The following is a 27,913-nucleotide window of genomic DNA, read 5'->3' on the forward strand; positions in this document are numbered from 1 at the left end:
CGTAATGCTGCTCGCGCCTGGAGATGTATGTATAATCCAGTTGGCGGAGGGCAAATCACCAGGGATTGCCTTTTATTGAAGGTTAATATTTCAGTGTTGGGCATCAGGCCCACTTTGTTCTCTAAAAGTCTACATGTGTAGGAGTATATACAGTATATTATATTATTATTATGTATACTATAAGGAGTAGTCTGTCCCCTTAGTACTCTTAGGACAGTGATAAACTGGCCCCAAAATGTCAGCACTAGAATACACTCTCTACTCTGTGTCTTGTGGAAAAACATTACAAACCAAGAGGGATTGTTTTTTGTCTAGGAAATAGTGGCTCTGGAGATTTATCAAACTACTTTTGACATCAAAGCTGAGAAGAATGCTAAACATTGGATAAACCTCTTTGTCAGTGCTAGCTGTAACTTCAAGGATATGCATTTAGGACTGAAATGTCTTGTTGTCCTCAACAGCGTTCTGATGGAGGCCAGGGAATAAAATACTAATGTTGAATTTACAATCCGGAGTGTGCTAATTTCTACGCTGCTTCTTTGGGGAACTGCAGCAACAGACATTCAAGCCACAACAAAAACAGCTTGCCACCTCGTCAATAGAGGTCCAATATTTATTCACTTTATTTATTGGTTTTGTAAACACCATTTGTTACTTTATCTGTGCTCATTAGGTTAAACAGCGGTCATTGATTCAGGGAACCGGTGTGTTTGTTCCAAACCAAGTGGCGTCTTGTGAAACCCACACACTCCTGATCAGCATTTTCTGTTAAAGGCTGGCCATTTAATATGATATATCCCCCTACAGGTGTTCTGTCATAATTTGGTCACTCAGTTGATGCAGAGAATTGTCCTGTGCAGCAGGAAATACAAACGTGTATGTATTCTAGGTTTTAAAATAAAACTTTTTGTAATTTCCACTTTAAAATGTCAACCCCTACAAAAATGTCCATTAACCCTCTACAGTCTAAGCCCTGTCTAAGCCGGGGAAGAGGGGCTCTACTAAGTTATGTGGAATTGTTTTAAGAAGGTCATACCAAGGATCATTTAGCTATTTGATTTAGAATTTTAAATCCCCTTGAAGTATAAAAAATACATATATTTACTAATGATTTGATGAAAAATGTAATTTTGCCTTACTGCTATTTACAAACACATTGATAACAGATTCACTACATGGAACAACAGATAGTCCTCCCAAAACATCAAAAGGAAGTTTGTACTGAAGTGGCTGTCCTATATCTGAGAGACATAAGAAAGATCAGGAAAAAGTTGTTTTTTTAACAATTATTGAACATCTTATTTTTGGCACTAAACAGTCTGACCGGCTCGATTCGGTCTTATATAGCAAAATTTGAAATTGTGTTTTTTACATTGGATAAAAGTAGAGACTCAGAGCTAGTTGAGGAACAATGGGAAAGTAATTATGCTTTGAAAGTTTATAAACTTGTAACCGCACTTTTGAGAAAATGATCCTTAAATGTTTTGGTACACCTACTGGAGAGCTCTTCTTTGTCTACACCCATTCAGCATTGTTCACACCCTCTTAAATCTTAGCCCCACCCATCTCTTTAAGGATTCACATGTAGTGTACTAAACAACCAAAGATTTCAAGACTAAAGGCTCTCTGTCACGGATGCCATGGTTGCCCTTAGTTTAAAGATGTAATCCGGAGACAGGTGTTTTATACAACAGCCTACTGTGTGTTCTCTTTTCAACTCCCTCCACATATTTGCAGTCAAACACCAGAATGTTCTCCATCTCCTTAGCTATTATACTCTGCTTCAACCAGACATTCCACTGATTTCAAAACTCGGTCCTCCAGAAAGTAGAGAGCATCTTTCAAAAAAGATCAGCTAGAAAGGATTACCTGCACATACTGAGCAGCTCATGTTATAGACAGAAGCGGGCTATATGGCAGACCAATCCGAACTCATCTCTCGGCATGTCCAGTCCATCTATTATCTCAGCCAATCATGGCTAGCGGGAAGGTTCCTGTCTTTTTCCGTGGCTAAACCAATTAGGCTCGTAATTTAACCATTTTATTTGTATTTACAGATGTCATACAAGTGTATTATTATGCACATGAAAGTTCACATGTTCCAGAAGGCATTTCTGCCAAAAAACACATTTTGTATGTAAATGCCTCTCCTGTGACGTGTGACATATACCTAGTTTCCTGAAACAAGTCACATATATACTTCCATTCATTTTTTTCAACTGGTCCCGGGGGACCATCAGACGAGTCTTGTGAGGCCTGTGGGCGTCGTAGATTAAAACAGTTTGTAGGCCAAACTGTTAAGATGGTACAGACGATTTTATGAGAAGACCAATTTTCGGGATGTCTCATGGTCTGACAAACCCCGCTCTAGCTCTGTCACCTTTCACCGCATCCAATGCAAAAAAAAACATATCTCTAGCTAAAACTGATGGATTTTTATGTAGATTTTTTTATTATGCTAATTGAATTTCCGCGAGGGCACGGACATCGAATCTAGGGGGTTAACTATTATCCACATAATAATTCACATTTCATGTTGCTGCAGGATTAATTTCCTGTTGTGAGAAACTTTTCAAATTAATATCCTACACCTGTACCAAAGTGTCACCAGTGGATATTACACATTAGCAGTGATCTCTAAATCAATCCATGTTGTAGCAAAGCATTCTGAAGCAAAGCAAAGTTTCTGGTGATTTTTTAAAGAATGAGATACAGCACAGTAGACATGGTCTAATTCACTTTGCAGGAATTTCTCTTTCACCACCTGACTAATTACTACCCCTCTGGGGTTGTCTCTATCTCTCCATCTATCTCCATCTCTCTCCATGGAATAGGTTCAACATCATTTAGATCTCAACATGTGTAAGTCAAAGCATTTGGCTCTGGATAAAGTGAGAAATACCTACCAGATGTGGCTTCTAAGAGGCAGAAACTCACATCAGGTTATCTCATGTGTTTAATATTCTGCTTTGCACTTTGTTTGTCTTGCATGATGGCCCAACGCAAAAGCAGTCAATTATTATGGAACTTTAGTCACTAATGGGAAAGCAGAATCCTCCTTTCAAGATGGGCTAAAGAGGAATGTGGCCATTGGCTTGTGTCATTCGTCGAAAACTAACTGTGTTCAAAGAATGTTCTGCATATTTATTCAGATAAAATCCAAACAGATGAGTGTGTTGATGAATTTGAGCAGTGGAGGGTTTTAGGGGGTGAATGAATCGAAAGCCTCCATACCTACTGCTCTTTGTTGCAGTGTATGGAACATTCAAGTGTTAGATTAATAGAGATAGATCATTATGGAAATAGGTTAGGCCTAAAGTTGATTTTAAAGATCAATTAGATTTTTTAAAGCAAACATTTACTCCCTCAAGTCTTCTTGGTTTTGAGTGCTTTAAATTTTTTCAGTTTCTTGCTAAGTTATTTGTCAAAAGCAGAAACACGTCTCTCTGTGCAGTTTACATGTTTATCACTCGTATCTTTTGAACTTTTAACATTTTGCAAGAATAGGGTACTACACAATTAAATAAAGCCTTATAATCCAGTGCTATCCAATTAATTATAACTTCATCAAGCGCTCAATTTACATAAATGCAGCTGAATTCTTCACCCTTATTACAGAGCTAATGAGTGTGGCAGGTGCGCTAGGTTGTAATTATAGGAAATATGTTATTAAACACTTTCTTAATGCAATCATTTTCTGTCAGAGTGAATTATCTTAAATGTATTTGAAAGTCCTACACTGCTCCAATGGGCTCCCACATTTTCACACTTATTTGTCCATGTGTCTGTCATGCTAACCCAGTCAGTTGTCTGTCAAGCTAACCCAGTCAGTTGTCTGTCATGCTAACCCAGTCAGTTGTCTGTCAAGCTAACCCAGTGAGTTGTCTGTCAAGCTAACCCATTCAGTTGTCTGTCAAGCTAACCCAGTCAGTTGTCTGTCAAGCTAACCCAGTCAGTTGTCTGTCAAGCTAACCCAGTCAGTTGTCTGTCAAGCTAACCAGTCAGTTGTCTGTCAAGCTAACCCAGTGAGTTGTCTGTCAAGCTAACCCAGTGAGTTGTCTGTCAAGCTAACCCAGTCAGTTGTCTGTCAAGCTAACCCAGTCAGTTGTCTGTCAAGCTAACCCAGTCAGTTGTCTGTCAAGCTAACCCAGTCAGTTGTCTGTCAAGCTAACCCAGTCAGTTGTCTGTCAAGCTAACCCAGTCAGTTGTCTGTCAAGCTAACCCAGTGAGTTGTCTGTCAAGCTAACCCAGTGAGTTGTCTGTCAAGCTAACCCAGTCAGTTGTCTGTCCAGCTAACCCAGTGAGTTGTCTGTCAAGCTAACCCAGTCAGTTGTCTGTCAAGCTAACCCAGTCAGTTGTCTGTCAAGCTAACCCAGTCAGTTGTCTGTCCAGCTAACCCAGTCAGTTGTCTGTCAAGCTAACCCAGTCAGTTGTCTGTCAAGCTAACCAGTCAGTTGTCTGTCAAGCTAACCCAGTGAGTTGTCTGTCAAGCTAACCCAGTGAGTTGTCTGTCAAGCTAACCCAGTCAGTTGTCTGTCAAGCTAACCAGTCAGTTGTCTGTCTGGGAAGTGTCTGTGTTTTCTGTGTCTGTTGGAGCTAGTGTAATGCAATTACTTTTGTTATGGACAGTTAATATTGGTTAGCCCAGAAGTAAAATCTTGCGTAATTTGGTCAGCTGCGTGATTAACTTATTGGTCTATACGCGTTAGAAATGTAGTGTTCCCCCCCTCCGAATCTTGTGGGCACACGCGAAGCACTTGACACGAAGCAGTTTAAGCACCACCTTCGCCCAATCCTGATACGTCCATAACCAGTGACAAAAACCCAAAGACCGGAACTGCTGCAGCTCGGTATCTCACGCATCCCATTCTTCAGTCTACACGCAGGGAGATTAATGGACAGTTTATGTAGTGTAGTTCAGTTAGTAGAGCATGGCGCTTGCAACGCCAGGGTGGTGGGTTCGATTCCCACGGGGGACCAGTACGAAAAAAGTATGAAAATGTATGCATTCACTAAGTCGCTCTGGATAAGAGCGTCTGCTAAATGACTAAAATGTAAATGTAGTTGTTTGATTTTATTGTTTTGTACCTCTTCACTTATTATAATCAATAAGACAACTATTTCCTGTCTTACATCACTATACTCAGTATGCATTAGTCATCTTTATTATATATCTCCTGGGCACTCGGATCTCCTCCCCTGCATCCCGTATGACTGTGCTGTGGATACATCTGAAAACAACATTCCCTTTGCAGGGTGTTTGACATATTCATATTCAGATTCCACTCAGTTATAAGAGGAATCTGAGTTTCTAGTAATGCTGCTCTGAAAATCTATATCAAACCATTCAAATACAAAGCATTAGATGATGAGGACTTACGTTGAGACTGTCTATCACAGTGGCGTTACATAGATGGATGGCTCTTATGCGTTCCCCAAACAGTGTATACACTGCAGGGCTAGAGCTTTATTATTGGAAGCCGGAACCCATTATGCAATAAATCCTAACAGTACTGTACAAGGGACTTATTTGGCCACTGCATGTACAGTAATTCCATATCCATCTGATTCTCAGAATTCCTGTAGCTATTTACAAAAGGTACATAGAATTTCTGTGTTTGAGCTGATTGGAGTGTGTTGCCATGTGTAAACTGATCAGAGTGTGTGTGTGTGTGTGTGTGTGTGTGTGTGTGTGTGTGTGTGTGTGTGTGTGTGTGTGTGTGTGTGTGTGTGTGTGTTCTCCAGGTTAACCATTCCCTCTGGTGTGGTGGTTAGAGACGTGCAGGCTGTGATTGATGGGTGGCGCCCTGTGAGTGAACCTATGGCAGTGAAACCACACAATACAGGTAAGCAGCACCGAGCAGAGCACAGGTGTTTGGAATCCACTTACCTCACACACCTACAGCAGAGCCAATCCCTGCGGGCCTTACTGGTACGAAAACAAAGTTCTCTAGAGGAAAAACAAAGGTTGAGAAATCATTCAAAGACTTTCGCTTCTGAAGAAGAAAGTCTTGGGAAAGGAAGGGTTTAGGTGGAACGAGGTGGTACGAGGCTGGACTGATGATGGTTGTTAGTGTTGGCGTGGCTGAGTGAGGAGTGTTGAGGAGTATAGGACACGTACTGTAGAAGCATGCAGGTTCCCTAGGGTTTATGATTTCTCTCAGACTAACCCCTGGGTGCCCTTAAGACAGGGGGAGGAGAGGCTACAGCTCCGCCAGCCTCCTGGTTATTGAAAGTCAGCAGGCATTCTTTCTCAAGGATCACGGTGGATTTTGAACCTGACCACATCAAATCAAATCTATAACCCCCTGGGCATACAGGAGCTGACCAAGGTCAGGACGGTTTGCTGTTAAATGAAAGAAGCTGAAAATCAAGAATTTTAAGATACTTATTTTGTTGAGCGCAGACCTCAAAAAAGTTGGTTGGAGGTCAGGTCAATTCAGGTGTTTGGATAAAAGTTATGTTTGAGTCTGTGCTTTGTTGTGTTGTGCAGGGAAATATGTTGAAGATTTAAACATATATTTTGTCTTGCTACCCAGCTACAGCCAGAGGTCTTCAAAAGTATTTTGTCCCTACTGCATATGCCTTGCCAGAACAATTTGTTTCATCTTCACAGAAAAACATAAATTAAAACGTTTTCAATTATGCACTATTATCTCTAAGTGAATAGAAAAACAGCAGGAGGAATCTCAAGCCCTAATTTCTTTACCCTAAACTGGGTGCTGCTGAATCAAAGTTGACCAATCGTTTCTGCTTTCAACATCGAAGTAAATTAATAGTCTACCATCGCTACACTGGGGACTTATTGCTTGATATGTTACAGTAAACTACACTCTTTCGCTGTATCTTTCCAACAGCAAGACTTTTTCTATTTTCTTGATATGGGCTGTTTCCTGGCTTCTGTTGTGAACACAGCTTGAGCTGCCCAGGTCCATGGTGTGAGAAGGAGGTCCCCCACCTCTCTGACACGGCCACCACAGGTAGCCTTGCCTTATGATTCTCAGTAAGGCTTCCTTTGGCAGGAGTGGATGATAAGATTCGATCTCTGGTTGTGAATTGGGAGATTGTTACAGCTGATACTGAGGTAAAAGATTGTCAGTATGTAGAAGCATGACCAACAGCAGCCATTTTGAATCTGCTATAGCCTAACACCAACTGTGCCTAGCTGTGTTTTCCATGTAGACCAAATAAATAAATCAACAATTGGGGGGGGGGGGGGTAAAAACAATGCAGTGGACCATGCTGGAGGGGAGGATCCATGTTTCAGTGTTGTTTTATTACACCTGTCTTGTCACCAATGAAAGGTGATATGCCATCTTAATCAGAGTTGGACAGGGAAGGGAGCAGAAAGGAGATATATGATGTTAGAATTCCGCTCTATCCGTGAAACTACATCCGCCAGGATTTGAGCGGAGGAATCCCGTTGAATTTCATGGGCAGTTCTAAGATTGATACACTCTGCTTCAGTGGTTTCTCTGGCTCTTTGAGGAGAGGGGACTGAGAAAGTAAAGTACACCAAGTCCTCTCCTGCAGGACATTTAATCGCATGGCTGTTAAAGCCATCCACAACTCATTGCAATAAAACCTTCCCTGTCCCTTTAAAATAAAATTGTACTTGATTGCTTCAAAAGACTGTCATTTTATAAGACAGAAGAACTCATTGTACAGTATTTTTAGAGGGAAAATGGGATTATTGTAAAACTCTAAAATCATATAATGTACATAATATCTATTTGCTTCTTCAGGGTTTTGGGCTATTTGCTCAGACAAAGAAAATCCACTTTCAGAGAAAGAACAGGGTTAGGATTATACTTTTATTATAACGATGCAATACCTCCTAAACAACAGTGACTGAGATAAAGCCTTGCATAATCCAATAAGAATAGATTTGACAACAGTTTGTTTGTCTGAGGATACTCATTCCTCTCCTTTCTAAGAGAACATCAGTTTGTGTGTTTGTGTGTGTGTGTGCGTGTGTGTTTTTGATTTTACTATCCTTGTGGGGACCAGAAGTCCTCACAAGGATATTAAAACAAGGAACATCCGGACAAGTGGGGACATTTCGCCAGTCCCCACAAGGAAAAAGGCTATTTAAGGCTTATTAGTTAGGTTTAAGGTTAGGGTTACAATTAGGGTTAAGATTTAGGGTTAGGATTTAGGGTTAGGGGTTTGGGGTTAAGGTTAGGGTTTAGGGAAAATAGGATTTTGAATGGGAATGAATTGTTTGGTCCCCACAAGGATAGTAAAACAAACGTGTGTGCGTGTGTATATGTGCGTGCGTGCGCTTGCCTGCGTGACTTCGTGCGTGCATTCGTGCACATGAATGTGTGTAGGCGCTAGATGTGCGTGTCTGACAGTAGGCTATTCCATCCTATCTTTTCTAAGAGAGTAGGAGGATAACATGATGTTATTAGCTGCTAGAGGAGCCAGCTGAATGAGCCACTAGCACAAGGTTAATGGGTATCACATCTGAGGGTACAAATACGAATGACTCTCTTGACAAACAGAAGTTATTTATTACATGGGCGTAATTGAGCTGGATCATTTCACTCGTCACAGCCAGGGAATATAGACAATTTTCTCCATTCTTTATCACGTTACAGGCTAGGGATGGTTGCAGTTTTCTGTTGAATTCACACTCACTTGTGACGACCACCTTGATTCAGTCTTATGTAGCATCATTTGAAATTGTGTTTTTTACATTGGATAAAAACAGAGACACAGAGCTACAAAATGCTATATCATACACTGCATTTAAGGGAACAATGGGAAAGTAATTCTGCTTTGAAAGTTGATAAACTTGTAATCTCAGAAAATGGCCATTGAATGTTTTGGTACCTACTGAAGAGCTCTTCTTTGTCTCCACCCATTCAGCAAATTTCACACCCTCTTAAGCTTTAGCCCCACCCATCTCGTTTCACTCTCGGAGCGTTCAAAGCGCACACTTGACGCTCTGGCCGATGAGTAGGGTTGATCCACGCGTTCAGACCTCACAATGGCAGTCAAGCACCCATGCTAACTGGCTAACATTGGCTAGCTACTTCCAGAAACAAAATTGGGATTATGGTTCATTGTTTTCCTCTGGATAACATGAAAATAGCCTAACCAGCTCTGCTAGGGCGAGTAAAATGGTCAGTGGGGTGTTCTCTCATTTTATTCACCCTAGCAGAGCTGGTTAGGCTGTTTTCGTTGGTGACTGTAACTGTGCTACTGGCAACAATTAAACTATGCTTTTTTGCTGACGTTTACTGACACCAGCCATATTCAACGGATGTAGTGCATTCATAAATTCATCAGTTATTCTGCACTCTGTCACACTCAGACTGAATTTACAAATGCACCCGAAATGGTTACTTGCATAGTGAAGTCTTTTATATATATATATATATTTTTTTTTAGGGGGTAGATCAGCTTTCATATTTCAGATAGATTATAACATCCATCAATGTAATTGTCTGCATCACTTCCAATCCCCCATATGTTTTTTTTCTATAAATATATATATATATATATATATATATATATATATATATATATATATATATATATATATATATATACAGTGGGGGAAAAAAGTATTTAGTCAGCCACCAATTGTGCAAGTTCTCCCACTTAAAAAGATGAGAGAGGCCTGTAATTTTCATCATAGGTACACGTCAACTATGACAGACAAAATGAGAAAAAAAAAGTAATTCTTCACAAGGTTTTCACACACTGTTGCTGGTATTTTGGCCCATTCCTCCATGCAGATCTCCTCTAGAGCAGTGATGTTTTGGGGCTGTCGCTGGGCAACATGGACTTTCAACTCCCTCCAAAGATTTTCTATGGGGTTGAGATCTGGAGACTGGCTAGGCCACTCCAGGACCTTGAAATGCTTCTTACGAAGCCACTCCTTCGTTGCCCGGGCGTGTGTTTGGGATCATTGTCATGCTGAAAGACCCAGCCACATTTCATCTTCAATGCCCTTGCTGATGGAAGAAGGTTTTCACTCAAAATCTCATGATACATGGCCCCATTCATTCTTTCCTTTACACGGATCAGTCGTCCTGGTCCCTTTGCAGAAAAACAGCCCCAAAGCATGATGTTTCCACCCCCATGCTTCACAGTAGGTATGGTGTTCTTTGGATGCAACTCAGCATTCTTTGTCCTCCAAACACGACAAGTTGAGTTTTTACCAAAAAGTTCTATTTTGGTTTCATCTGACCATATGACATTCTCCCAATCCTCTTCTGGATCATCCAAATGCACTCTAGCAAACTTCAGACGGGCCTGGACATGTACTGGCTTAAGCAGGGGTACACGTCTGGCACTGCAGGATTTGAGTCCCTGGCGGCGTAGTGTGTTACTGATGGTAGGCTTTGTTACTTTGGTCCCAGCTCTCTGCAGGTCATTCACTAGGTCCCCCCGTGTGGTTCTGGGATTTTTGCTCACCGTTCTTGTGATCATTTTGACCCCACGGGGTGAGATCTTGCGTGGAGCCCCATATCGAGGGAGATTATCAGTGGACTTGTATGTCTTCCATTTCCTAATAATTGCTCACACAGTTGATTTCTTCAAACCAAGCTGCTTACCTATTGCAGATTCAGTCTTCCCAGCCTGGTGCAGGTCTACAATTTTGTTTCTGGTGTCCTTTGACAGCTCTTTGGTCTTGGCCATAGTGGAGTTTGGAGTGTGACTGTTTGAGGTTGTGGACAGGTGTCTTTTATACTGATAACAAGTTCAAACAGGTGCCATTAATACAGGTAACGAGTGGAGGACAGAGGAGCCTCTTAAAGAAGAAGTTACAGGTCTGTGAGAGCCAGAAATCTTGATTGTTTGTAGGTGACCAAATACTTATTTTCCACCATAATTTGCAAATAAATTCATTAAAAATCCTATAATGTGATTTTCTGGATTTTTTTATTCGCAATTTGTCTGTCATAATTGACGTGTACCTATGATGAAAAGGCCTCTCTCATATTTTTAAGTGGGAGATTTTGCACAATTGGTGGCTGACTTAATACTTTTTTTCCCCACTGTATATACATACACACATACATATACACTTCAACTGTGAGAGACGGAATCTAAAACAAAAATCCAGAAAATCACATTGTATGATTTTTAAGTAATTAATTTGCATTTTATTGCATGACATAAGTATTTGATCACCTACCAACCAGTAAGAATTCCGGCTCTCACAGACCTGTTAGTTTTTCTTTAGGAAGCCCTCCTGTTCTCCACTCATTACCTGTATTAACTGCACCTGTTTGAACTCGTTACCTGTATAAAAGACACCTGTCCACACACTCAATCAAACAGACTCCAACCTCTCCACAATGGCCAAGACCAGAGAGCTGTGTAAGGACATCAGGGATAAAATTGTAGACCTGCACAAGGCTGGGATGGGCTACAGGACAATAGGCAAGCAGCTTGGTGAGAAGGCAACAACTGTTGGCGCAATTATTAGAAAATGGAAGAAGTTCAAAATGACGGTCAATCACCCTCGGTCTGGGGCTCCATGCAAGATCTCACCTCATGGGGCATCAATGATCATGAGGAAGGTGAGGGATCAGCCCAGAACTACACGGCAGGACCTGGTCAATGACCTGAAGAGAGCTGGGACCACAGTCTCAAAGAAAACCATTAGTAACACACTACGCCGCCATGGATTAAAATCCTGCAGCGCACGCAAGGTCCCCCTGCTCAAGCCAGCGCATGTCCAGGCCCGTCTGAAGTTTGCCAATGACCATCTGGATGATCCAGAGGAGGAATGGGAGAAGGTAATGTGGTCTGATGAGACAAAAATATAGCTTTTTGGTCTAAACTCCACTCGCCGTGTTTGGAGGAAGAAGAAGGATGAGTACAACCCCAAAAAGACCATCCCAACCGTGAAGCATGGAGGTGGAAACATCATTCTTTGGGGATGCTTTTCTGCAAAGGGGACAGGACGACTGCACCATATTGAGGGGATGATGGATGGGGCCATGTATCGCGAGATCTTGGCCAACAACCTCCTTCCCTCACTAAGAGCATTGAAGAAGGGTCGTGGCTGGGTCTTCCAGCATGACAACGACCCGAAACACACAGCCAGGGCAACTAAGGAGTGGCTCCGTAAGAAGCATCTCAAGGTCCTGGAGTGGCCTAGCCAGTCTCCAGACCTGAACCCAATAGAAAATCTTTGTAGGGGAGCTGAAAGTCCGTATTGCCCAGCGACAGCCCCCGAAACCTGAAGGATCTGGAGAAGGTCTGTATGGAGGAGTGGGCCAAAATCCCTGCTGCAGTGTGTGCAAACCTGGTGAAGACCTACAGGAAACGTATGATCTCTGTAATTGCAAACAAAGGTTTCTGTACCAAATATTAAGTTCTGCTTTTCTGATGTATCAAATACTTATGTTATGCAATAAAATGCAAATTCATTACTTAAAAATCATACAATGTGATTTTCTGGATTTTTGTTTTAGATTCCGTCTCTCACAGTTGAAGTGTACCTATGATAAAAAATTACAGACCTCTACATGCTTTGTAAGTAGGAAAACCTGCAAAATCGGCAGTGTATCAAATACTTATTCTCCCCACTGTATATACATACATCCATACACACACATCCTTTTTAAAATTATATTTCCCTTCATTACTTTCAAACCCCACCACCCCTTCCCCAATTGGAGTAAACTAGTGAACAACAACGCTTAGGCCTCTACTTCCAGCCCATACATACTATATACATTTTATGGACACAGTCAAATTCTACAATAATTATATTTTGTTTATTTTTACTCCTGAACTTCCTCCAATCATTTTCATGATGTCCATCTGGTTTGCTTCTATATGCCATATTTTTCTAACTGTGCTCTTTCACAAAAGCTCTCAACCTATAACCTATATACTTATTATGGACACAGTAAGCTTTACATTAGTTCTCTTGTTGTTATTAGTTGTTGTTATTAGTCCCATCCTTCAGCTCCATTCAACACCTCCCATCTATCTCGTAACACCATCCATATTGGATTTCTGTTTGCCATATATTTTTCAACTGTGATGTTTTACAAAAGTTCTGAACCTTTCTATTCTCATTGTTTCTACAAGTCGTAAATTGAATATAAACAGTTTTGCCAAAAGTATTATTATATTATTGATCGATTGACTATGACTTTTCAGATCACCCAGTAGTGCTATCTGCAGGGTTAGCTCCAGGTAAATATTGCAATCCTTTAGCCATTCCTGGACCTGTGTCCAAAAACAAGCTACAAATGGACAGTACCAAAACAAATGATCTAATGATTCTGTCTCTTCGCAGCAAAATCTGCAGAGCTGGGAAGATTGTATCCCTCATATAAATAACATTCTATTGGTAGCAAGAATTGTATATAATAATTTAAATAGACAAATTCTACGTTTTGAATCCGGCGTCGTTTTGCGTATCAATTCATAAACACTATGCCATGGAATCGGTACGTCAAAAATCTCTTCCCAACTATTTTGCAATCTATATGGGACGGCTGTCAATCCTTTGGTCCTTAAATGAAACGGGTATACTTTTTTATTTATCACAATTTTCTTTAACCAATTATATTCTTTAATGCAAGGCCGACAGATAAGTTCCTTACTTTTTCCCCCTTCCACTTTCCTTTTCCATTTTTGCGGTAATGCTGCAATTATTTGGTTGTAATTTTGGGTAGAGCAGACGTTTCCATATGTTTTTGTTAGCTGCATGTGCGACATAACTCCACCAGTCCTACCGATAATATCATTTACGAAGATTATACCTTTTTTAAACAATTAGTATATTTGAGTTTAACCACAATATTTTTTGCATTATTTGTTCTGTCGTTTCTGGAGGATTAAATTGACATTGCAACCAACTTTCTATGGCTTGTTTTAGAAATAGTGATATTTGGGAGATTATTTCCTTTTCAAATAACTTAAAGTGAGAGGTTGTAATCTGAATAAAGGGAAAAAGGCCATTCTTGAACATTGGGTGAGACAATCTTACTAATTTGCTAGAGAACCAGTTCGTATTTAAGTATAACTTTTGTATGACTGAAGCTTTTAGTGATAGGTCTAATGCTTTAATATTTAATAATTTCTGTCCTCCGAATTCATATTCATTATATAAATAGGCCCGTTTAATTTTGTCTGGCTTGCCATTCCAAATAAAATGGAATATTTTTGTCTCATATAATTTAAGAACTGTTCGCTAGGCGTAGGCAAGACCATAAGCAAATAGGTAAACTGGGATAATACTAAAGAGTTAATCAGGGTGACAGGTATTTACCTTTCCATGGTAGCAAGATCTTATCTATTTTTGCTAACTTTCTATTAAAATTTATTGGAGTGAGATCCTTTATTTCATTTGGGATATGTATTCCGAGTATATCCACATCACCATCAGACCATTTTATTGGTAAACTACATGGTAATGTAAAAATTGTATTTTTTAGTGATCCAATACGTAATATAGTACATTTATCATAATTTGGTTGTAATCCAGAGAGGTTAGAAAATGTATCTAGATCCTCTATGAGGCTGTGGAGGGATTAAAGTTGTGGATTTAAAAGAAAACATGAATCATCAGCGTGCAATGACACCTTTGTTTTTAAGCCCTGGATTTCTAACCCCTTGATATTATTGTTGGATCTGATTTTAATAGTTAACATCTCGATGGCAATAATAAATAGATATGTCAATTTGGACAACCTTGTTTCACTCCTCTTGACAGTTTAAAACTTTCTGAGAAATAGCCATTATTTACTGTTTTACACCTAGGGTTACTATACATGATTTTAACCCAATTTATAAGAGATTGTCCAAAATTGAAATGCTCCAAATTTATATATAAACCCCAGTTGTACTTTATCAAATGCCTTTTCGAAGTCTGCTATGAATAGTAGGCCTAGTTAACCAGATTTTTCATAGTGTTCTATTGTTTCCAGTACTTGCCTTATAGTATCTCCAATGTATCGCCCATGTAAAAAACCTGTCTGATTAGAATTAATAATGTCCGACAATACCTTTTTAATTCTATGCGCTATACATTTTGTTAGAATTTTTGAATCACAACACTGAAGAATAAGGGGCCTCCAATTTTTTTAATGGACTGGATCTTTATATTTTCCACTTGTATCCTGTTTCAGTAATAATGAAATCAGACCTTCTTCTTGAGTGTCTGATAATCTACCATTTACATAGCAGTGGTTAAAACATGCTAATAACGGTCCTCTGAGTATATCAAAAAAGCTTTGGTATACCTCGACTGGTATGCCATCCAACCCTGGAGTTTTCCCGAACTTAAAGTCTTTAATTGCATCCAGAAGTTCCTCCTCTGTAATTTCACTTTCACATGAGTCTTTCTGCATGGCTGTTAATTTTACATTATCTCTAGAAAAAAAATCTCTACATTTACATTACATTTACGTCATTTAGCAGACGCTCTTAACCAGAGCGACTTACAAATTGGTGCATTCACCTTATAGCCAGTGGGATAACCACTTTACAATATATATATTTTTTTGCGGGGGTGGGGTGGGGTAAGGGGGGGTAGAAGGATTACTTTATCCTATCCCAGGTATTCCTTAAAGAGGTGGGGTTTCAAATGTCTGACTCCGCTGTCCTGGCGTCGTGAGGGAGCTTGTTCCACCATTGGGGTGCCAGAGCAGCGAACAGTTTTGACTGGGCTGAGCGGGAACTGTGCTTCCGCAGAGGTAGGGGAGCCAGCAGGCCAGAGGTGGATGAACGCAATGCCCTCGTTTGGGTGTAGGGACTGATCAGAGCCTGAAGATACGGAGGTGCCGTTCCCCTCACAGCTCTGTAGGCAAGCACCATAGTCTTGTAGCAGATGCGAGCTTCAACTGGAAGCCAGTGGAGTGTGTGGAGGAGCGGGGTGACGTGAGAGAACTTGGGAAGGTTGAACACCAGACGGGCTGCAGCATTCTGGATGAGTTGTAGGGGTTTAATGGCACAGGCAGGGAGCCCAGCCAACAGCGAGTTGCAGTAATCCAGACGGGAGATGACAAGTGCCTGGATTAGGACCTGTGCCGCTTCCTGTGTAAGGCAGGGTCGTACTCTCCGAATGTTGTAGAGCATGAACCTACAGGATCGGGTCACCGCCTTGATGTTACATGTCAGTTAGAGGAGATGGAGGCGACTGAAACGTAAACATATGCTTAAAGTACGTTGTTTCCTCCTTCAAAATATCATTTGGTGAATCATGGGTGACTCTGTCATTTGTAACCAGTTTCAATAAATTATTTTTGGTAGCATTCCTATGTTGAAGATTAAAAAATAATTTGGTGCATTTTTCCCCATATTCCATCCAGTTTGCTTTATTTTTATAATATATTACACTTGATCTTTCTTGAATAAGTTTCTCCATTTCTTTTTGTTTTTCCTCTAATTTATTCTGAGCCTCTATGTTACAGTTTTTATTGCTATCTATCTGTTCTGTTAGACCTTCTATTTCCTTTGTTAGTGTGGACTCTTTTGACCTAAATTGCTTTTGTTTTCGTGATGAGTACTGAATTGCATGGCCTCTAAAGGCACATTTAAAGGTGTCCCATACAATAAGGGGATTTGCTGTACCTATGTTATGTCGGAAAAAATCAGTTATAAATTCCTCTGTCCTAGTTAAAAACAAGTTATCATCCAATAGGCTTTGATTAAATTTCCAATATCCTCGCCCACATGGAAATTCAGTAAGAGTAATGTATATGCCAATTATATGATGGTCCGACCACATTCTGTCCCCTATCAACACTTTTTAAACTTTTGGTGCCAACGAAAATGACATAAGAAAGAAGTCAAGACGACTAGCTTGATTGAGTCTCCGCCATGTATATCTCACTAGATCAGGATATTTAAGCCTACATATATCTACTAGTTCTAATGTATCCATGACATTCACAATTTCCTTAAGAGCATGAGGGTGATTGTTAGTAGTGTGATTTCCTTTACGGTCCATTGAGCTATTTAAAACGGTATTATAATCTCCCACCATAATAATAGAGTCTTGAATTGCTTGCAGAGTTGATAATTTATTATATATATTGTCAAAGAAGTGTGGATCATTGAGCAATATCTGTTTATGGTCCAATAACATATTTAAAATAATCCATCTACCTTGCGTATCTGTTTGGACAATTTGCACATTCGGATCGAAATTACTGTTAATTAATATCATCACCCCTTTTGAGTTTCTTTGCCCAACCCCCACCCCCCCCCCATTCCTTTTTCCACGCAACTTCATCTAGAATTGTTGAATGAGTTTCCTGTAAACAATAGATATTATATTCCTTCTCTTAGAGCCATGTAAATATTGTTCTTCTTTTGTTATTATCTGCTAAGCCATTACAATTATAACTGGCTATACTTATTTCACCACATACCATAATGTGATACAAGTTTCAAATCTATTTATCATTATATATGTTTGTAAATTTACCAATAAAGAATACCATAGCGATTGACTGTCCATATAGCTGTACCATGATATTTGCATTGCTACTAAGTAACCCTCCAATTGTTCTCCACTAATTCCCCCGCTAAAGCCCCTCCCCATCCCAAGTTGGGCCGTCATCCCAGTGTTCAGCATACCACCCCCGTCCCCCCGAATCCCTAGGCCCCCGAGAGGCCAGGACCCATCCATCGAAAACAGCACACAGTGCCACTCACAAAACAGAAGCAGGTCAACCGCCAGAAGCATTTCCAATGCTCTCACCTCAATATATATATATATATAAATATATATATATATATATATATATATATATATATATATATATATTTTACATATATATATATTAAAAAAATATATATCCATTCAAATATCTTGCATATCTTATTTTCCATCATTATCGATTAATATGCGTAATAATGTCGGCAGTTCATGCATAGGATTTGAACCTATAACCCGGATTGCCATTGTATTACATTTTTGACAAGCAATTATTATTTTAGCAAACATTTATTGTGGTTCATCCTATATTCTCCCTAACATCCTTACCCCCTTGCAACAGATGTGGGATAAACACACACGCACATACTCTAACACACTCAACCCCTTTCCTCCACAATCAACCATAAGATCAGATGCTCAACGGTTGTTACATCCCAGAGCCCAACTCAAGAAAGGACCTGATTTACAAATGCATATACAGTTACAGTTGTTTGAGAAAGCATGCAAGATTGAGCAAAAATGGACAACAATGTGAGATTTGATTAATCTATTTAATCTATGTCAAGTCCTAGGTGATGGAGATCAGATCCACCCTCTTCACCTGAGACACAAACACTCTGGTACCCCGTTGTAACCATTTTTCGCAAGCATCTCCGTGCAGTCAGACCTTTGATTATTTTGTACCACTTGGGCCACAATAATAAGCCCCCTCTCTGATTGTCCGAGTGTGACCCCTCCCCATGGGTTACTGCAGCCAGTGTTGCCAGCACTGCCACTACCTGGGTGGGGATACCCCACCGGAATCCCCACCGGCTAGGTACAAGGTCGTCAAGGTTCTCATTAGCAGCTTTGAGAATGTCCTTGTATATTATGCTCTCCCATCAAGGGGCTCTGGCTTTGTAGGACCAACCCTGCCAGGCAGGCTCAGAATCTTGAGGGGGCGGTGCTGCTCAAGTAGGTCTCTGACCGCATTTATTTTCTGTTTAGGCTGCATATAGGCAACTCACAGCAGGTCCATAAAAGAGATGGGGACTTCTCTTTGGTGTATGGGTCACTCAGGTGGGTGTCTAGGATATAGGGTTGGGGATCGTTCCATCATCATAGGACAATAAAAAAATAGATTAGATAAATACTATATTTTAAAATGTATATCCCTCATCTGCACAAAATTGAAAGCTCTCTCTCACAACCCCTGCTCACAGACACACGTTGGTTCTGGGATATGCAACCATTTCCTTTCTCACTCACTTAACGCCACACTTATTCAAACACACAAATGGACACCACACCTTCCATCACCATTCATCCACACATACCCACATACTGTGCCTTCTATGTCTTCTGTTCGCTATGTTTTTATCTCCACTATGTTGATTGAGTATATGTGTTCTAATTAGTTGTATTTGAAGATGTATTATTTTGCTTGTTATCTTTTCTTGTAATACCGTTTTATCCTTTTATAAAATACTATACATACTATAAATGTTCTTTATTATTACAAGCCCTACCATGGCTAGTATTGGGTGCTCCATTATTCGACTTCTCTATTAGAACTTTCAGAATAGCCATGGAGTAGTCTTTGTGTCGCAGTACATTTGGTTGTCAATATACAGTTTATCGACAACGAGAGCAACACACTTCCCTTTTAATCAATTTTCCTTGAAGATTGGGTACAGAACTTTGCGCCGTTCTGCAATCTCCCTCGGGAACTGATAATTGATTCCTATTTTGGTGCCAGCAAGTATTTTACCTAGGCTTTTAACCATTACTTTATCCTTAAAAAAAGCACATTTGGCAACGATTGGACGCTCATATCTCTGTCTTCTTTGTCCGAAACGGTGTACACGTTCGAGTTGGATTTTATCGACAGCCTCGAGTGGGATTTGAAGCGCTGTTAGAAAGAAGTCCTTCACAATAGTCTCGGTTACCTCTCCCTCTTTTTCCTGGATACCCGTAGGCACTAGATTTTCTCTCATCGATCTAGTTTGCATGTCTAGTAAGGCTTCTCTCAGAAAGTTGTTCTCCTTTTTAAGTTCCTTAACGTCCGTCTCTTTTAGTTTTTTTGTATCTTTCTCCATTATCGCAGCTTTTCCGTCACTCATTTCAAGACTTGCCTTCAACTCTTTTACATCATTACTGACCAACTCTAGTATGCCCAGTTTGTCATTTATTGACTTCAACAGGTCGCTTTCCACAATTCCATAATTATTGCATCTGAGCTCCTAGAGTGTGCAGCTTTCCTTTTCTTTTTCAAGCGCTTTCCACACTTACCAGTCCCAGTGGTGAAAAGCATAAATCATCTGTATCAGTCGACGAGTCGCGTTTTCTCTTGGAGATTGATTCTCCTCGTTTATCTTCCGTCATGTTTGGGTGTTGCGTGTTGTTGTAATATTTGTCGATACATTTCTCTAGACTTATAATTTGTTTTGTGTTATTATCCAGATTGAATGTTATTACCCTCGAATATATGAAGTGCTAATATTTAGTCTAATTTACTGATATTGAATATTATGTTATTATCTTGAGGTGATATTTACCGCTGTATATTCAATATGCCATCTTGTCTACCGGAAGCCTGCCCCGATCTCTCACTCTCCAATCAGAGACTTGTCCCGGTAGCACAGTTACAGTCACCAACGAAAACAGCCTAACCAGCTCTGCTAGGGCGAGTAAAATGGTCAGTGGGATGTTCTCTCATTTTATTCGCCCTAGCAGAGCTGGTTAGGCTGTTTTCGTTGGTGACTGTAACTGTGCTACTGGCAACAATTTAACTACGTTTTTTTGCCGACGTTTACTGACACTGGCCATATTCAACGGATGTTGTGCATTCATAAATTCATCAGTTATTCTGCACTCTGTCACACTCAGACTGAATTTACAAACGCACCCGAAATGGTTACTTGCATAGTGGAGTATTTTGTTAAGACATGTAGCTAGCTAGCTAGCTAGGTAAACAATGAACCTAGCTAGGTAAACAACGTGTAAGATCATACATGTAACGTTAGCTAGCGAGCCAGCCAGCTAACGTTAGCTAGCAAGCTAAACAATGAACTATAATCCCAACTCATGACATTACTACCCTGCATGAATCTGCAGGTAGCTAACCAACCAGGTTCAATGTTAGCTAGCTAACATTAGGCTCTAACTAGCCAAGCAAATGGCTCTGAGATACGAATAATAAAATAATACATGTAACGTTAGCTAGCTAGCGAGCCAGCCAGTTAACGTTAGCTAGCTAGCTAACAGTACACTTTAACTTGAAAATAAACCACTTTCTGTCAAAATTAGAAACATTTAATATCTGAAAATGCAGCTAGCTAGACTATCTTACCCGTATACATCATTCATGATGGACACGTCTCCCTGTCACGGATGCCATGGTTGCCCTTAGTTTGAAGATGTAATCCGGAGAAAGGTGTTTTCTCCATCTCTTTAGCTATCATACTCTAATTCCACTGATTTCAAAACTCGATCCTCCAGAAAGTGGAGAGCAACACTTATGCAGCTCCAGTACACAATACATGTTTTAAAGAGCTGCAATAGACAGGATTACCTACACATACTGACCAGCTCAAATAGAAAGAAGTGGGCTATATGGCAGACCAATCCGAACTCCTCTCTCGGCATGTCCAGCCCACTCATTATCTCAGCCAATCATGGCTAGTGGGTAGGTTGCTGTCTTTTTCTCTGGCTTAACCAACTAGGCTCGTAATTTAATCATTTTATTCGTATTTACAGTTGGCATACAAGTTTGTTCCAGAAGGCATTTCTGGCCAAAAATGTTTAAAAAAGTTAACGTTCAAATGGCTCTCCTGTGAAGTAGTGACCATTTCAAACAATTAAATCAATTTTTTTTTTACATTATTGTAAATAAAATTGTCCCTCTGTGTAAAAGAGTCTGAAGACTACTACGTTAGTGTATACAATAGATCCCTCTGCAGTATCATGTCTGGAACCATCCATATTACTTGTGGAGAGAGAGAGAGAGAGAGAGACAGAGAGAGAGAGAGACAGAGAGAGAGAGAGAGAGAGAGAGAGAGAGAGAGAGAGAGAGAGAGAGAGAGAGAGAGAGAGAGAGAGAGAGAGAGAGAGAGAGAGAGAGAGAGAGAGAGAGAATTTAGATGTGCCTTAGCCAAACACGTGTTCACCACTGGCTATGTCTGATAGCATATGTCTTGGAAAGATACTCCACATTAATCCCAATACATTTAATCAGCCTTATCATTGCTGTTCAAAGGAGATACAGTATGTCATCGCTGGGTATCCTTGGGGGAATCCCCCAAATTGGAGAGAAGAAATGGACACCAATGGAACCCAACATAATCAACAAGATTAACAACCGTCTCTCTGTCTCCATCAGTGGAGGACAATTGTGTATTTTTTCCATCTTTAAGGGACCCATTTTGCCTCGTTTGTTCCTCTGTGAGGTGTTTGGTTTTCATCCAAAAGGATTAGTTATTTAATGCCAACAGCCAGTGCGTAGGTTTTTGCTGCAATGTTCTGGAGAGTTGTGCTGTTGTGGAGAGTGCAGCGCTTGTATGGGGAGGCAGAGCTCCTCTGTAATCCTTCCTTCCGTCTTAATGCCAGCAGCGGGACTCTGTGTCCAACCGGCGGAGGAATACGTGTGGGAGAGCGAGGGGATAAACACTTGCTGTGGTAGAGAAAATCATTCAAATGGAAGAAAGAACAGACCCACCAGCTCTCTGTTTTGTGTGGGCACTGACATGCACACGCACATGCACACACATGTAACAGTATTGCTTCCATCCCTCTCCTCGCCCCAACCTGGGCTTGAACCAGGGACCCCCTCCGTCATCGTTACCTATTAGAGATCTTCACAGGTCCAAAAAGTCGGACCCGTTCTGAAATGGATCTGGGGCTTTCTCACCCAGACCCGATATACATAAATGTTTTAAATAAAGAGACCCGTTCCAAACGGGCCCGAGTACAACTAGACTTGTTTCTTATAGACCTAGTCGGATCCACACCTGGTCCGTTACAAGTGTGGGAAGCTGAAGAAAAGTAATTTTTGAATCTACTTGATTAACCGGAGCTGATAAAGTGAGGAGGGAAAGGGGCTGAACTGTGAGCAGGAAGGAGGGAAAGGGGCTGTACTGTGAGCAGGAAGGAGGGAAAGGGGCTGTACTGTGAGCAGGAAGGAGGGAAAGGGGCTGGACTGTGAGCAGGAAGGAGGGAGGGAGAGACAGCAACCACCCAAGCCGACTCGCGCTATAGTAGATTAATAGCTGCCATAGCTAGGTGTGATGAGTGTGATGGAAAGGAGTCAGGAGCAGGAGGGTAATCACCGAATACAGAGTTTATTCCTTCGTAGACACACAAATGCGCTCAAATAGCGATCAACGAAACAGGCACAGGGGAACTATCATCCCTGGCAAATACACTGTAACGGATATCCAACAATACATAGGCACAGGGGAAAATCTACCCTGGCAACACAATGTTACGAGTAGCTCCACTGAGCTACTCTACTCTCACAATTAACAATCACCCACAAGGGGGCAGAGGGAACAATTATACACAGACTAATTAGGGGATAGGAACCAGGTGTGTGTGATTGACAAGACAAGACAATTGTGATGATGATAGGGGCGGCAGTGGTTAGTAAGCCGGTGACGACGAACGCCGAAGCCTGCCAGAACAAGGAGGGGAGGCAGCCTCGGCCGAAGTCGTGACACTAGGTTATTTATCATCAAATATGATCACGCAGTACCTGTCTTGACGGCATCAAACCGGGAGACGCTAGTTAAGCTAGCTAACGTTAGCTAGGTAGGCTAACTGAGGCTGCAGTGCATGCGCTTTCTTATCCTACAGTTACAAATAACAACAACTCCATTCAGAATATTAAGTAGCAGCCTACCTGTTGGCTGTTGGTCGTTGCGGCCTATTCTTCTCCTTTTAACTTCTAATTCTGTCATTTTAATTCCATCTTCCATTGATTACATATCTCCCAACTTTTGCCACACACGGAGCGAGGCTCTAGGGCTGTGGCATATTGCTGCTATTATGACTTTGTATTGTCCAACAACAAGCTACACGCGCCACGCTCCACTCTCGTGAACCAGGGACCCTCTAAACAACAGTCACCTTCGAAGTATCATTACTTATCACTCCACAAAAGCCACAGAGCAAGGGAAACAACTACTTCAAGGTCTCAGAACGAGTGACATCTCCGATTGGAAAGCTACTAGCTCGCACCGCTAACAAGCTAGCCATTTCACACCGGTTAACACACACACACACACACACACACACACACACATGCACACAGAAAACATGCACAGACACACAAACACACAGTTAGGGCTTTAACCATTTAGTAGGGTTACCTCTTCTACAACACTTCTCCTTGAGTATAATATAGGACACAGTCTGCATTGATAATCACAGTGCTGCTGTGATCATTGAAGTCGTGTGTGAGTGTGTCCACCCTGAGCACATACATTATAGTACACAACACCACTGCAGGCAATCTGCAGAGGAGGCCTGATGAATCCCAGTGGCAGCTGTCACCATGCCTAAGAAGACAAGCTGAGGATAATTATTGATAATTGCTTTGGGAGCCATTCTTTTCCCCGTTCCCCCGGCCACACAACATGGCGCTGCGTGTGTGTGTGCGTTTGTTGTGTGTGCGTGTGTGCAGAGGGGGTTTAGTGTGACTAAGACAACTGGAGAACACAAACGGGGATCTATTTCTGCTGCCTTCAAGCTCTGACAGAAAACCTTCTGCTCCTTTTTGCTGCTATTGGATAGATTTCTCCAAGGGGATACCCTAGCTTAATTGGATGGAGAGGCTTAAGTCCCAGTCACTCAAATGCCATTGGTTGATTCTCACTGTGTAAGCAAGTCCATGTGAGTGCTGATGGCTTATATTTTCCATAGTTACTTAAGACTCAGTAAAGAGTGTAGATCATTTCGCAGTTATAGTAGTCCAGCAGGGTAATTTCAGTCATTTCGCAGTTATAGTAGTCCAGCAGGGTAATTTCAGTCATTTCGCAGTTATAGTAGTCCAGCAGGGTAATTTCAGTCATTTCGCAGTTATAGTAGTCCAGCAGGGTAATTTCAGTCATTTCGCAGTTATAGTAGTCCAGCAGGGTAATTTCAGTCATTTCGCAGTTATAGTAGTCCAGCAGGGTAATTTCAGTCATTTCGCAGTTATAGTAGTCCAGCAGGGTAATTTCAGTCATTTCGCAGTTATAGTAGTCCAGCAGGGTAATTTCAGTCATTTTGCAGTTATAGTAGTCCAGCAGGGTAATTTCAGTCATTTCGCAGTTATAGTAGTCCAGCAGGGTAATTTAATTCATTTTGCAGTTATAGTGGTCCAGCAGAGTAATTTCAGTCATTTCGCAGTTATAGTAGTCCAGCAGAGTAATTTCAGTCATTTCGCAGTTATAGTAGTCCAGCAGGGTAATTTCAGTCATTTTGCAGTTATAGTAGTCCAGCAGGGTAATTTCAGTCATTTTGCAGTTATAGTAGTCCAGCAGAGTAATTTCAGTCATTTTGCAGTTACAGTGGTCCAGCAGAGTAATTTCAGTCATTTTGCAGTTACAGTGGTCCAGCAGAGTAATTTCAGTCATTTTGCAGTTATAGTGGTCCAGCAGAGTAATTTCAGTCATTACGCATTTATAGTAGTCCAGCAGGGTAATTTCAGTCATTTGTAGTTTTTAGTTGTCTGCGGAAATTGACCCACTACTGTTTACTTTCTGCATCTACACCATATCGCTGAGTCTACCTTTAATGAAATAGATTTTTGTGACTTACATTTCTGTTGTATAAACAGTAGCTTGTCAGCATTTCTATCCGTCATGTGTGAATGTTGCTGTTTGTATACATTTGTATCTTATCTGGGTTGCCACAACTGAAGTTCCCTCTGGAAAAATAAAGTAATTCAATTAAATGATGTACAGGTACTAGGTCAAACGTTTTCTGTAAGTCTTCACAAGGTTTTCACACACTGTTGCTGGTATTTTGGCCCATTCCTCCATGCAGATCTCCTCTAGAGCAGTGATGTTTTGGGGCTGTCGCTGGGCAACATGGACTTTCAACTCCCTCCAAAGATGTTCTATGGGGTTGAGATCTGGAGACTGGCTAGGCCACTCCAGGACCTTGAAATGCTTCTTACGAAGCCACTCCTTCGTTGCCCGGGCGGTGTGTTTGGGATCATTGTCATGCTGAAAAACCCAGCCACGTTTCATCTTCAATGCCCTTGCTGATGGAAGGAGGTTTTCACTCAAAATCTCACGATACATGGCCCCATGCATTCTTTCCTTTACACGGATCAGTCGTCCTGGTCCCTTTGCAGAAAAACAGCCCCAAAACATGATGTTTCCACCCCCATGCTTCACAGTAGGTATGGTGTTCTTTGGATGCAACTCAGCATTCTTTGTCCTCCAAACAGGACGAGTTGAGTTTTTACCAAAAAGTTCTATTTTGGTTTCATCTAACCATATGACATTCTCCCAGTCCTCTTCTGGATCATCCAAATGCACTCTAGCAAACTTCAGACGAGCCTGGACATGTACTGGCTTAAGCAGGGGGACACGTCTGGCACTGCAGGATTTGAGTCCCTGGCGGCGTAGTGTGTTACTGATGGTAGGCTTTGTTACTTTGGTCCCAGCTCTCTGCAGGTCATTCACTAGGTCCCCCCGTGTGGTTCTGGGATTTTTACTCACCGTTCTTGTGATAATTTTGACCCCACGGGGTGAGATCTTGCATGGAGCCCCAGATCACGGGAGATTATCAGTGGTCTTGTATGTCTTCCATTTCCTAATAATTGCTCCCACAGTTGATTTCTTCAAACCAAGCTGCTTACCTATTGCAGATTCAGTCTTCCCAGCCTGGTGCAGGTCTACAATTTTGTTTCTGGTGTCCTTTGACAGCTCTTTGGTCTTGGCCATAGTGGAGTTTGGAGTGTGACTGTTTGAGGTTGTGGACAGGTGTCTTTTATACTGATAACAAGTTCAAACAGGTGCCATTAATACAGGTAACGAGTGGAGGACAGAGGAGCCTCTTAAAGAAGAAGTTACAGGTCTGTGAGAGCCAGAAATCTTGCTTGTTTGTAGGTGACCAAATACTTATTTTCCACCATAATTTGCAAATAAATTCATTAAAAATCCTACAATGTGATTTTCTGGATTTTTTTTCTCAATTTATCTGTCATTGTTGATGTTTACCTATGATGAAAATTACAGGCCTCTCTCATCTTTTTAAGTGGGAGAACTTGCACAATTGGTGGCTGACTAAATACTTTTTTCCCCACTGTATGTATTTTATTTTTAGATCACTATACTAATATATGTTTTTGAGATTTTTTTAAAACATATGCTGTATGTGTGACACTCAATATTGGTATCCCCTGTCCCTACTACTCACCTGGCATGTTCACACCTTAGCCCAGGGATAAGAGCCTCCTTAGCCCTGGGATAAGGGAGATTTTATCCCTGGGCTAAGGGAGATTTTAGCCCGGGGCTAAGCGAGTGTTCACATTTGCAGATTCTAAAGTGGGCTAGCACCAACCTTAGCCCAGGGCTAGCTGGCCCTGCTCCGGACCAGGGTTACCACCGACTTTTCAGGGTTAGCCCCAGAAACACGGTGCCAAAATAGCCAATGTGAATGAGGGTCAAGAACAACGCCTAGAATTCTCACTGTCCAATCACCAAAGCTGTACTGTCACTTAATTTGCATATGCTTGTGATACCTGCGTTCTGCACGTAAGTCAATTCATACTATTTCATCCTTCCATCTGAGGACTAAAACCAAAATACTTTAATCCATGCAAAAACATTGGTTGCTATGCTTAACAAAAATGGTTGCTTTGCAGGCTGGCTAACTTCTTCTCACTTAGCCAAGCTACAAACTGCACCTGGAAAAGGCAGCAAACGCTCCAATTCCCTCTGTTTTCATAGCTATTGACATTTAGTTGGATATATCCATGATAATACTTGTTGCATGATTTCTCCTGGATCAGAAAAGTTTATTTCTCGTTCGTGCACAGCATTCTCTGTACAGGGGCGAGATTGAATTTAAAATGTGAAACATTGTTTTCAAGGTCGGACAGGCAGACAGCAAACCGTCTTGTTCTCCCCACTGTGTGTGTGTGTATATATATATATATATATATATATATATATATATATATATATATATATATATATATATACAGTGGGGAGAACAAGTATTTGATACACTGCCGATTTAGCAGGTTTTCCTATTTACAAAGCATGTAGAGGTCTGTAATTTTGA

General features: G+C 41.0%; 1 protein-coding gene across 1 annotated transcript in view; it reads left to right on the forward strand.

The window, feature by feature from the left end:
• The window catches only part of LOC121548568 (leucine-rich repeat and fibronectin type-III domain-containing protein 2-like), a 125,868-nt gene that overhangs the window by 68,431 nt on the left and 29,524 nt on the right, over window positions 1-27,913 (forward strand). Inside the window, exon 3 of the mRNA XM_041860039.2 lies at window positions 5,746-5,846. The gene's annotated coding sequence lies outside the window, so the exon portion shown is untranslated. The remainder of the gene's footprint in view (window positions 1-5,745; window positions 5,847-27,913) is intronic.

This window comes from Coregonus clupeaformis, chromosome 33 (assembly GCF_020615455.1).
Source record: "Coregonus clupeaformis isolate EN_2021a chromosome 33, ASM2061545v1, whole genome shotgun sequence".
Taxonomy (NCBI): Eukaryota; Metazoa; Chordata; class Actinopteri; order Salmoniformes; family Salmonidae; genus Coregonus; species Coregonus clupeaformis.